General features: G+C 46.7%; 1 protein-coding gene and 1 non-coding gene across 3 annotated transcripts in view; both read right to left on the reverse strand.

Moving 5' to 3' along the window:
- Positions 1 to 13,411, reverse strand: part of LOC144150808 (ileal sodium/bile acid cotransporter-like) — a 288,230-nt gene that overhangs the window by 76,197 nt on the left and 198,622 nt on the right. The gene's annotated exons all lie outside the window — the stretch shown is intronic.
- Positions 2,586 to 2,657, reverse strand: Trnar-ucu (transfer RNA arginine (anticodon UCU)). The gene has a single exon. It is a non-coding gene; the product is annotated as a tRNA-Arg (tRNA).

A 13,411-nucleotide genomic window follows, 5' to 3' on the forward strand; every position in this document is an offset into this window, starting at 1 on the left:
CCCGCCAGGTGGGATCCGAACCCATATATATTTAAAACCGACGGCGATGGTCGAGTGGTAAAACACTCGCCTCGTAAGCGGGAGGTACCAAGTTCGAATCCTGGGCCGCCGGATACCCACCGGTTTCTTTAAAGGGTACAAGCGTCCCCGTACCGCAGCTTGTCTCGACGGTAGAACGAACGCTTGGAGCTTGACCACAAGCAGCCGTGGGAGGCGATCTGGGAGGTCCCTCGAACCCCCTCGCGCGGGGTCAGGAACCGCTGGGCACCCACCAGTCAAAAGGGTACAAGCGCCCCCTGTATTGGCAGGGGATATAGGGCTTTGGACCCGCTCTCCCACTGCGGCATACGTGGGAGGCTGCTGCTCCGCGACTTCAGCCGCTGGCCACCCACCAGTTTGAAAGTGGGAACAGGCGCCTACCTTGCGGGGTTCCTGGAAACCGTAATACCACGCCGGACCGTATCGCTGGGTTACAAGAAAGTGGTAGGTACTTCGGTACCGCTGGGCACCAACCAGTATAAAAATTGGTACAAGCACTACCTGAACAGGGGATCCAGTGCTTGGGAAGGGGTCGTAACTTTTAACCGCAGAGATGGCTCAGAGGTACAGCGCTCGCCTCGTATGCGGGAGGTACTGGGTTCGAATCCTGGTACCGCCGGGCACCCACCGGTTTCTTTAACGGGTGCATGCGTCCCTGGTCGAGTGCGGACCCTTGAAAAGGGATTCCACGCCTGGAAAGCTGCCTTTACCCTATCGAGGGGCCCCTGACCCTTGTCCATCTGGCGGGGCCCCCGGCCATCATGCCGCGTTGCGCCATTGCCGGGGGTGAGACTCTGGCGGCATGTCCTGCCACAGGCAGTTGCGAGTTGAGCGTCCATCGTGGCTGTGGAATGCACCATGTGAATTCGTGTTCCTTGGTGGCGTCGGGCACCTACCGGTAAAATAGGTACAGGCGACTGCCCGGCCTGGCGCTCGGCCCTTGTGTGGGACTACAACGCTTGGGAAGTTCACCCGGCTTGCACGGGAAATCGCCCCTATGGAAAGGGGCGGCTGCAAAAACGCAGGAACTTTTTTTTCTTCATTTCTTTATCAAAATTCAAAATTCTTCATCTGTTTCTATGGCCTACCGCATTCCCCCCTTTGCTTTCCGAGGTTTTCTTGACAGCCAACCCTTATTCTATACCGCATTACCCCCTTTGGTTTCCGAGGTTTTCTTGACTGCCAATCCTTATTATATATATAGAATAAGGGTTGGCCGTCAAGAAAACCTCGGAAAGCAAAGGGGGGAATGCGGTAGGCCATAGAAACAGGTGAAGAATCTTTTGATTAAGAAAGAAAGTGGTGAAAAAATGCCCTTCAGGTGGGATCCGAACCCACGACCTCCAGAATACCAGTCTGGTACGATGACCAATACGCTACCGGCGGGGCTGTTTCCCCACCACTTTCTCGGGTATTATTTTAACGTATTTTTGTTTCCTGCACTTGGGGGTGGTGCTGAAGGTCGCCACTCTCTCTCTCTCTCTCTCTATGTATATATATATATATATATATATGACAGGCTGTAAACGCTCGAGTCACGCCCCGGGGGTTGAAAAGAAGGTCCCCTTCTCCCCGTGTAGTCAGAGTGGCGCTGGCTACCACCCTCAAGCGTCAGATACACTTCTAGTAAATATAAATAGTCCAGAAAGTGAAGGAGAACACAGTCGCCCAGATAGCCGAATTGGTAAGGCATTCGACATGTAATTGAAAGGCGTGGGTTCGGTCCCCACTCTGGGCGCGTGTTTTTCTTTCTTTCTTTCTTCTGTATATTAACAAAAATGTTTACTTCATTAACCGTAGTGAAAAAGAAAAGAGCCTAACCACACCCTTATGCCTCCTTTGGCGTTGTAGACTGCTGCCCTATCTTTCTGTATTTTCCTCAACGAGCCCCTCATTTCCTTACTATATTATTCTGCGAAAGCCTAGCGAGGGTCTCGGTTCTGGCAGCCTTGATGCCTAGGCAGCATAAGAGGGCTTCCCGCCAGTTACCCGCTCATGACAGGCTGTAGACGCTCGAGTCACGCCCCGGGGGTTGAAAAGAAGGTCCCCTTCTCCCCGTGTAGTCAGAGTGGCGCTGGCTGCCACCCTCAAGCGTCAGATACACTTCTAGTAAATATAAATAGTCCAGAAAGTGAAGGAGAACACAGTCGCCCAGATAGCCGAATTGGTAAGGCATTCGACATGTAATCGAAAGGCGTGGGTTCGGTCCCCACTCTGGGCGCGTGTTTTTCTTTCTTTCTTTCTTCTGTATATTAACAAAAATGTTTACTTCATTAACCGTAGTGAAAAAGAAAAGAGCCTAACCACACCCTTATGCCTCCTTTGGCGTTGTAGACTGCTGCCCTATCTTTCTGTATATATATATATATATATATATATATAGGGTTTAGAAATGAGGGGCTCGTTAGGAAATACAGAAAGAAATGCCGGCAGTCTACAACGCCAAAGAAGACATAGGGGAATGGTTGGACCATTTGTTACCGTTAGTGACGTTACGTTATTATCATTTTTTTATTAATTAGATGATAAAGTAAGAAAAAAACACGCGCCCAGAGTGGGGACCGAACCCACGCCTTTCGATTAGATCTCGAATGCCTTACCAACTCGGCTATCTGGGCGACTGTGTGCTCCTTCACTTTCTGGGGTACTCATGTTTACTACAACTGTATCTGACACTTGAGGGTGGTAATAAATTAATAAAATTAATTAATAAAATAATCTAATCTAACCAATTAAATTTAATCTAATAAAATTAAATAATCTAATTAATAAAAATAATAATAACGTAACGTCACTAACGGTAACAAATTGTCCAACCATTCCCCTATGTCTTCTTTGGCGTTGTAGACTGCCGGCATTTCTTTCTGTATATATATATATATATATATATATATATATATATATATATATATATATATTGCGTTCTTTTGCCGTGCTACGTAACTGAATATAAACAAAGAAAATGCACTATAAAGGGACCGCGCTGCTAGGCAACGAACGGGCATGCGCGGTGCCACGGGAAAGCGAAGAGTGCCGCAATACAGCGCCACGTTCTACTTAGCCACGTCATCAAGCACGCTGCTCGTTGGCCTCACCCAACTCTGCAACAGCGAGCCGAGCCGCTCTGCCCCACAGTAAAATTATCGCCAATATCGCCCAGACGATTCAGTCCTAAAGTTAACATGCGTACGTAGAAGCCCTAAAAAAGCCCGCACCAATTTAATTGCAAAACACGGAAACATTATTACTCTCCGCGCAAAACTCAGCGGCGGTCAATTGAACGTTGATGCTCTTGTACTCAAAAACTCGTAATAAACATGTTCAGGTGTGTGTCCTGTGATATACTTTCAGTTGTTGGATTTCATCTAGCCCTGATTTTGCTCGCATTGGCTCGATAAGATACAAGTGTTTTCGGTCATTAAAGATAGATAGATAGATAGATAGATAGATAGATAGATAGATAGATAGATAGATAGATAGATAGATAGATAGATAGATAGAGAGAGAGAGAGAGAGAGAGAGAGAGAGAGAGAGAGAGAGAAACGTTTATTGCGAGCGAAAGTATGGCGTTGCAGGAGTGGTTACCTCTTCACGAGAATCAATGAGTTGCCTTAGCACCGGCTGTTCTCTCGGTGAGCAGGAGCTGGTCCGAGAGGCAGGGGATGGACAGCAGTGTCTCCGACAGCTCTTGAGGATTTGGGGTGCGGGGAAGCGGTGGTAGGTACTTGTTTTTTCTACACTCTAGGATAATATGTCTGAGTGTACTTGGTTGTTGGCAGTGTTTACATTCTGCTGGATATTGGGTGGGGGATATCCGGTGTTTTGGCTAAATTGGAAGGGAACGACAATTAACGAGGTATCACAGATAAAAATGTTTTTCGTAAAAAATGCGAAGGCCTCCAATAATATTTTTAGGACTGTGGCCTTGCGCTGCATTTGGTCTCATTCTGTTTGTGCTTGATTGACGCTCATTTTAAAGCGAATACATGAAGTCGAAATAGGGATGGGGTCCAATGCAGCGCGAATTAGGAGACCTATGGCCCGCATCAGTGGCAGTGGTTACTTCAAGTTATACATATGAATGTTAGTAACTAGTGTCACTAAACAGTCTCAAATAGGCAACAGGAGTGATCAGTGAACGACACGCGTGCAGTAACTGCAATCATCGGTGAAAGTGCAGTCTCCAGTGGCGCGCGCTCTGATGGTGCGTTTAGATCCCAGACAATCGCATGTAGTTTGTAGGACGTGCTTTTATAGCGCCATGTTATCAGCTGCCGGGTCCTTTGGTACGTTGGCCGCAGCGCGCACACCTATTCTGTAGAATAATGCAGGAAGGCCGGGATCCCAGCTGCACCGGTTTGGAATCAGCGCAAGGTCGCCAGTTTCCAGCGTGAGCTCCGAAACAGGAGCGATATATGTGCATGTCGGAGGTGGCGGCAATCTGGAGGAGCAGCCTTCTCACTGCGCTTTGTGTGTCCTTGCAATTCTTGCGAGGCCCCCTGAGGGCTCGCGAGGGGTTCGCACTCGTGAAGGAGAGGGCAAAGGTCCGCGGAAGGGACAACGTATACTTTTCGCGCCATCTGCAGTAGGCTCTTGCTTGCTCCGTCTCGGGAGGTTAATTGCGCCAGCGCAAGGCAGGACTGAACGGAAACAAGAGGACACGTATCTTCCCGGGTCATTTTGTCTGTCAGCTCATCTCCCTCAATGTCACACAGTTTAAGAACCCAAGCGACCCTTATACGTCTACCATGGCCAATAAAGTTCATTGACAGTCACGTGGCACAGTGATAACGCGGTGTGCTGATGAGCACATCAAATGCTAGAAGATATGGTTATGTACTAATTGTGGTCAAATCCACCTTTCTGGGCAAGGCGCTTGTGGTCGGGTACCATGTGCGCAGCAGACCACAATCCAGATACCTTGCTCATGCACTACCTACGGAGCGGAAAGGATTCGGCGCGCATTACCCGTAACACTAACTTAAATGGATGGAACGCGCATCGACGTCCTAAATATGCCCCGTACGCTATTTTTGCATTGTTCTTGTGAAGGCGTTTGTCAGTAGGCAGTGTCATTTTTTATTTTATCTCTAACACGTTATGCTTTCATTATGTATTCCCAAGAATTTGTACTGTGTAATACTTGAAAACATTTTTATGTTCTACGAGAACCTTGTTGCAAAAGCATCGTGAGTCGGCCTAGTTGGAATCTATCCATGGCTTTACCGATGCGCAAACAAACGAGGACGAAGAAACCAACACGGACAAGCGCACAAGTGCGCTTGTCCGTGTTGGTTCCTTTTTCGTCCTCGTTTGTTTGCGCATCGGTAAAGCCATGCAAAAGCATACCTTTTCACGTTGCTAACTCATTGATGCTTGTTTCTGTTTTGTTTGTTTGGTGGTTTAATGTTTATTTTAATTCAGACGCATGAGCTTTCTTCAACGTTCAAGTATGACTTCTCTGTGTGCCATTTGTGTCGCGGCAGTTCGTGTATATATTCTTTTATTCCAGTAATAAGGCGTACGTTTCGTTTCCCGAGTGATATGCATTCCACTTGACGTGTTCTAATGTATACTCACAATGCATTACTGCGGTTTTATCATGTTCTATGTTTGGTAAAATTTCTACTGTGTACTTTCATACGAATTTTATAAGGTATGCTTTTTTACCTTCTTTCATTATTCTTTTTCTTTTCCTCGTTTTCATTTTTTTCCCTTGCGCGCTACCACTGCTGTGAACAGCCGGCTGCAGCTGTGCCAAGCTGAGAAACTGCAGATTTTTCTGTGACTACCTTTTTTTCTCTGTGCTTATGGCAAAAAATAAAATGGATTGATTGATTGATTGATTGATTGATTGATTGATTGATTGATTGATTGATTGATTGATTGATTGATTGATTGATTGATTGATAAAAAGAAGACGGCCTTATCCAGCGTAACTTTCTCGCCGCCTTGTCCGTCCCGTTGTGTTGAGCTTCGCGGTATATCTTTTTATTACGGGGGCCGCATTACCAGACGCACGTACGTTCGTATGCTTTCTATTTGTAATTTCAATGTATTCGTTTTTTTTGTATTTATCAGCATGTGGCCGCGCATGGGTGTCTCACAATGCTGTGTTAAACTGGAGAAAAAATGCACACCGGGTGGGATTTTGTCCACTTCCTCCACTTTATTTCTGTCTTTGAAAATCTGCATCTGTTTCAACGACGCCAAGAAACCTACCGGCAACGACGCCAAGAAACGCCAAGAAACCTACCGGGGTTTGCAAAGATATGATTATATGCTTCACATACAGAAGTGACGGGTGAACAAATTTGCTTGCGGGGCACTTATTGGCGAGATTTTTTTGGGGAACTCCGTTTGCCTGCCCCTCGAGTCGCCTGAAACACAAATCCAAACAGAAGCGGGAAAAAGTTGACCAGTTGTTATGCGTGACAGATATAGGAGTGACTCTGGTATACAAAGTTACAATGCGCTGTTTGGAGGAAGACCGGGAAGTTAGTGAGGAGTTTGCACCTGCGCGATGTGGCGACGCCATGCCAAAAATTTTCTCGCGGGGCAGCGAAAGTGGCGAGCGTCGGGTTACAAGGAGAACGCGAAGACGTGCCAGTACTTGTTAATGCTTCTTCACGTAGTTCGCGGCGGGCCGCAGGAATTGTTTTCCCGCAAGGTGACGCAAACATTTAAACGCTCAACGTAACCTCGATTTTGCGCTGTATACCTGCGGCGACTCATAAAGCGTGATGCAGTGAATCACAGTCGATTGGACACTTGTCATTCACATTCGGTTACTTGGAAGAAGTACCATTCCAATCCCAATTTCTATCTACATGGTGGAGGAGGCTGCCAGTAAAAGCAGCTCTTGTGGAGGCAGCTTGACGCGCCCAGTAATCAGCACCCCGCTGCCATAAAATTGATGTATTTCTTATTGTAGCCATGCAGCTCATCTCTTGCTAAAGATCGTATGGGAATTTTTAGTACCTGCCTTAATAGCCAGGGGATGGAGATAAGTGTCCAATAACAGCGTCTAGCCGTTTCGGCAAATGCATAGCCACAACTCCTGCAAGGCTGGCGTCCTTGCATAGACGGCACCCACGAAGAATTCGAGGGGTATATTCATGTCAGTCATCTGTGAATGGTGGTGCTTGCCTTCGAATCGATTAGAAAGTGAATAAGCATTTTTAACAAATAACTCAGAATTGAATCATTCGAATAGTTGCAAAAAAGTATCCAGCAGCAGCCTCAAACACAGCGACGAATACTCGATGAACTTTCACGAGTACAAAGCAGTTCTAAGACTCTGGTTGGAGCATCAAGAATTTCTTTGGATCCGATGCACCGATCAGTGACTCCCAGCGGGACTTTTCTGATGGATGCGAAAAGCAAAAACGCCTGCGTGCACCGGATTTCGGCGCACGTTAGAGATCCCCAGGTGGTCAAAATTAATCCTGAGCCCTCCACTACGGCACGCCTCACCGCCTGCGTTGCGTCGGCGCTTTAAATTCGACAATCAATCAATCAATCAATCAATCAATCAATCAATCAATCAATCAATCAATCAATCAATCAATCAATCAATCAATCAATCAATCAATCAATCACTCAATCAATCAATCAATCAATCAATTCTCAGCGGGACTTCTTTAGTATTAAATACAAATTGGATTCCAGTGCGCAACATAACCCGTGCTGTCATCAGGAGCTAGCGAAAGTGGCGATTGCATTGCGTACAGTCAAATACGAAGTGAGAGTGACGTTACCCAACTGCAAATTGACTTGTAACGTGTTCAGGATTGGTGCTGTATGTGAAAAATGAATTTAAATAATAGAAAGTGTATTCATTGAGCCTGTAAAAAAAGCTGCTAGATATAAATATCTAGGTGTAGTGTTTTCATCCGATTGCTCATGGAAGGCGCATGTAAACGACGTTGTGCGGAGAGCTGGAAGCAGTGGTGTTCCGAGCGTGGAATTTTCTTTTTTTTCGGGGAATTTTCGGCTGTAATTTTGGTCAAAAGGGAAAAAGGGAATCTTTAACAGATGTAGGGAATTTTAAGACTCGTAGAGTAAAAAGGAAAATTAATGCGAGTAAAGCGGACCTCGCGTCTCTTGTTACTCTGTTTTCTCTTTAACAGCTCTCTAAACACTTTGTCGGCATTATGTTTAAATATCCGCACTCGTATTCCCGCAAGCCACAAGCATCCAAGACCGTTTCCAATCCAGCTCATACAACAGGAGGGAGCATAGAGGGCGAATATTCCATGAGAACAAGCTAGCAAAGCATGAAGCGGCGGCGGCTGAAGGGCTGACGCCTGTTCGCAAATGTTCCTGCGCAGTATAGAAATAAGAATTTCGGGTGAGCATTAGTCGGGGTTCTGACAAAAATATATGGCTGCAGCAGTGCCGGTGCTGAGCTAAAATCACCTCAATTACCTAGCAATTTCTTGTTCTTATTCATACGGGCAGTTTTAAGTTAATGTCATCCAAAGTAAGCATACTGGTACTATTGTGAAATGTAGTGGAATATTACAGAGTGGCAGAGGTAGCGGAATTTAGTTCGGGCTTAAGCTCTGATTCTCTGAACGGCGTCTGCGTCCGGAAGGCTACGTAAAGTAGACGTAAGTGGTGCTGGCTAACGTCCAAAACCGATCAGGAAACCACGTATTGATCTATATGCTGCAAAAAGAGAACGCAGGGAAATCTGCAGGGAATTTTCGAGAAACCTTCGGGGAAAAAATGCTAAAGATAGTAAATTTTTCAATCTAGAAATGGGAATTTCTCTCCCAAGTACGGAACATCACTGGCTGGAAGGGCGGTAAATTTTACGCAACGCTATGTAAAAACTTCAGAGCAAACCTTAACGAAGGCGGCCTACTTGACATGTGTTCGACCTATACTAGAATATATGCCAGTGCGGTATGGGATCCCTCGCAAGTCACACTGATTGATGAACTAGAGAAACTTCAAAACGGGGAACTAGGTTCGTCTTGGGACGGTACAAGAGGGGGGATAACTGCAGTCAAATGAAAAACGAACTTGGGTCGAAACTGCTTTGTTCGCGCCGACGAAAAATGCGGTTAAAGTTCTTTTTTCAGATATGTCATGATAAAACAGGGATTAACAAAGTAAAATACTTCAAAGAACCTCATTACCGCTTATACAGAACTCACCATGTTTTCCAAAAAGGGAATTGCGTACCAGGACGGACCTATTCGCAAAATTACTTTTTGTGAGAACCATTAAAGAGTGGAACAAGTTGTCTTAAGTGCAAGTGAGCTGTAAAAATGAAGATTTGTTTATTTTAATGCTGTAACCCCCCTGAATGCGGGGTAATATCTGAATAAAGAATAAAGAGAGAGGTGACCGCCCACAAGTACACAGCACGAGTGCGCAGAAGCGCAACTCTCAGTTCAGAGCCCCACAAATAATTCAATTACCCAAGCATCCTCATTTTCTTCCTGTCGTAAGCTTACGCTGGTGTCACAAAAAACAGCCCCATGTCTCGCGCACGGAAACTAAAAGTGTAGCATTCGCACTACCTCTATCGACAGTGCCCGGTTTTCTTTTTCTTCGCAGGTGTGCGGTGCTGTCCCCGCGTAGCGAAGGTTTAAAACTAACTAACCCTCAGTGTCAGCTCGTATATTGGACTGTGTTAAACTCTGCTCGCTTAATAAATGCATCCTTCATATTGGTCACCAATTTCTTTCCCCCGGACCCGCCGCGGTGGCTCAGTGGCTTAGGCGTTGTGCCGCTGAGCACAAGGACGCTGGATCGAATCCCGGCCGCGGCGGCCGCTTTTCTGATGGAGGCGAAAAGCAAGAACGCCCGTGTGTACGAGATTTCGGCGCACGCTAAAGATGCCCAGGTGGTCAAAATGAATCCGGAGCCCTCCACTACGGCGCGCCTCATCGCCTGCGTTGCGTTGGCGCGTTAAACCCAACAATCAATGATTTCTTTGCGCTCTGCTCAACGAACGCACCACCCTTTTGAACCAGAAAAATGCAGTTTAAATGCGCATCTTCCCCGGTACTCGTGCCGCTTTATTGTCCCCGGGTTGATATCGCACCGTAAAAAGCGCTCGCGCAAACGCCCAGCCCGCTACGCCCCTTATCGCCTTCGAGGCATCCCTCTTTACTGAAGCCGAGCCTCACCTTGAACAGGGAGGGCGAGCTGGCAAAGGATAGGAGAACGGGTCGACCCAGCGAAATCCAGCCCCCGGAGAAAATAAAAAGGCGGTGCTTCAAATAGAACACTTCTGTTCCTGACTTGGTTGCTTGATGGGCTGGTACAGTTGCTCTGCCGTACGTATCCGAGATCAGGCTATGGCAGGCGCACTTGACTTTGTTTATATTACGTTTAGCGACCGAGCCCCAACGCGCGAGAGACACAAGGCGGGTATCACGACGAAAAAAAAAAGGCATACGGTTTGGATGCACCAGTGACGGAATAGCCAGCGAAAGCACATTTTCTTCGACTAAATTCGCCATTTTCTTGCACCAAGATAGGCACCAAGATAGGCAAGACCTTTGCTTGACCGTTAATTAAAGGTTGCTAATTGTTTGCTAACTCAAAGCTTTGAAATCGCGATGTTGTTAGTAGATTGTTATGTTGTTAGTAGATTGTTTTATTGCCCTCATTCGGCCAATTTTTATGCGTCAACAACACTTGGCTCATTTGACAAAAGTTTACCATCCCGTTCCCCAAGAAAGTTGAGAGAAGCGCGAGAGCTAAACAAGTGTCCAATAGATGGTGAAACCTTGAAAGGCCCCAATCACAAACGAAGAACGAACCCATGCTACGATTTTCCGCGCACTAAGTAAACGCATCTACGAACAACCTAATTGTATACTGATACGTGGTTTATGAGATAAAGGTACAGTGAAAGGTCGGTAATTCAAGCTTCAATAATTAGAATTTATGAATAATTCGATCTGTAAGATTTGCTCCGACCGAGCTCCCATAGAAGTCTATGTATAAAGAAGCCGGTTAATTCTAACGCGGGTGGGCTCCGCCACGTGTAATTAGAAGTGCGCGCCACCGCGCCGGTAGTTGGGGCCCAGCCCACGGCTATGGAAACGCACCCATACGCACCCTCCTTATACACGAGGCTACGTCGCCTCCGGAAAGGAGAGAAAAATGGAGAGAGACGTAAAATCGGGTAAAAGGAATCTAAAAACCCATGGCGAAGCTTTTCAGAAGCAGTTTCTTGCCGGAATACGTCGATGTGGACACTATAGTCTAGGGTGTGGAGCGTGCTGACAGGTCGCATCCTTTGGGAGGTAAGGGGCGTAGAGATTGTCGCTGCGAAAGACCACTAGGAGGGTGCGGACGAAGCGCCAGTGCACTGCGGACATCGCTCGGAAGTAATGACCTGATGAAATGCCACCCGTCTCTTTTTCAGTTTTGAAGTACAGGTGTTAATCGACCAAATTTAGGGGAAATCGCAATTTTGAAGTATGCGTGTAAAGGAAGGCTTCCACTGCATTCGCTCGTTAGAGAAAAAGAGTGCTGACTTTCGCCTTCAAGGATAAAAAACAGTTTCAGTTCCGAATTTTCTTTGAAAAATGTCAGCACATAATTGCTGACATGCTCTACTGCGCCCCAATCGCATTCTACGGCTTTTGTTCTTCACTTTCTTTAGTCCGAACTTTCATTAATTCGAATTGAGGTGGCGTCCCCTTGCACTTCCAATTGGCGAGCTTTTACTGTTGACTGTTGTACTCCTTCTTCATGATCGATGCGTGTATTGTCTTATCAAGAACCGTTTCTTTTTTTTTGCGATTTTCAAGTAACCGCCCAGTGGAAGCCCGGTTCCACGCACGTGTCCTGTATCCAGATATTTTATCAGCTTCGTTGCCAGACACGGCGGAGTGGGCTGCCAAATAATCCTTACGGGATGTCGAGGAGGATGCTGGAGAAGAATTGTTCTGGCAGGTCGTGATATGCAACCGTTGGAGAAAGTTCTACATGCTTGTTGGCTGTCTGGGATTATTATTTCTGCAGAAGTTTATGCAATCGCTAGGGATGTGGCCGCTTCCTCCGCCTGCAGAGAGCGGATGGTGGGAATTGATGCGCATGTAATGAGGTCTTCCGTAGTAGAAACCACAGCGGTCATGGCTCTTCGCCCGGGGTATGAAGCGGCGTCTGTATAGACTGTGGCAGAGTTTCGGCCGTTTTGATTAAGAATAGCTTTCGCTCTGGCTTCCCTACGAGCCTCATGATGTTTCACAATTCCCATTAGCAGATACCCGCATTGGCTAGACTGTACGCTGCTTTTCATTATATTGAAAGCAGCCGAGCCAATAAATTGGCTGTCCCCACTGATTTTTGGTCAGCACTCGAGTGCTGAGCATCGCTACCGAAATAATAGATGATCTGGGAAGTACATTTCCGGCACCTACAAACAATACAGAGGAATTACAGTGGCTTCCTGTACACTGCGCAGTCCACTGCAACGTCGCAGCTGTCAACGCGGCCACATCGGCCCACGGCCTCTGTTTTCAAGTGCTGCCAATTTTCGCCAGGAAGGGCGCGGAAACCCTGCATCTTCGATTGCTTGGAAAATACAACTGTGTATATGGGCTGACACATCCTGTTAGTTTGCCGAAGGAACACCAAGAAGCACTATTGCAGTAACCCTCTCGGGATAAATCATCACCGTGAACTTTACACGCCGGCGTAAGAGACACGCTTGTAAACCTTAGACAACTATGCTGGATCCTACATGGACGGCAGCTCGTGAAGAAGGTTATTGCAAAATGCACGGTTTGTCGACGAAACCATGCAAAACTTTTGAAGGAATTGGTTCCCCATTTGCCAAAGGGCAGGGTCACGGAAACCGACCCGTTCACAGTCGTCGGCACCGACTTCGTGGGACAGTTGTTTGTTTGCACGGCACCAAAGTCCACAAAGGTTTACCTGCGCTGTGATCAGAGCTATACATCTCTAACTCACAGACAATCAGGAAGATCCATCCTTCCTGAAAGCATTTCGAAGCTTCGTTTCGTGTAGAGGTTTTCCAGCAATGGTTTACACCGATAACGCCCCTACCTTGAAGCGCAACACGAAGGAATTCTGGCAGTTACGGCAAACAGTTCAGGTGTAAGAAGTAAAATACACCTTTGTCAACAACGGGAATCGTGTTGGGAGGATTTTAAGAGCGCCTAATCCATACGCCGAAGCTATCGCTGAAAATGCTATTTGGACTCTTGTACAGCGAGGAAGGAGCGCACGAAGATTGACGTTGTATTTGATGCATCGGCGCACGTACGTGGACGACAGCCTCTACAGTGGTCTTGCAACCTCAAAGCAGATTGCGTGTCAGCAGCACAAGTTTCGCACATACGTATTGCCCAAGTGGTAAAATAACAGAATG

The sequence above is a fragment of the Haemaphysalis longicornis genome, unplaced genomic scaffold, assembly GCF_048455015.1.
Source record: "Haemaphysalis longicornis isolate Haplotype H1 unplaced genomic scaffold, Haemaphysalis longicornis Haplotype H1 scaffold_1, whole genome shotgun sequence".
Taxonomy (NCBI): Eukaryota; Metazoa; Arthropoda; class Arachnida; order Ixodida; family Ixodidae; genus Haemaphysalis; species Haemaphysalis longicornis.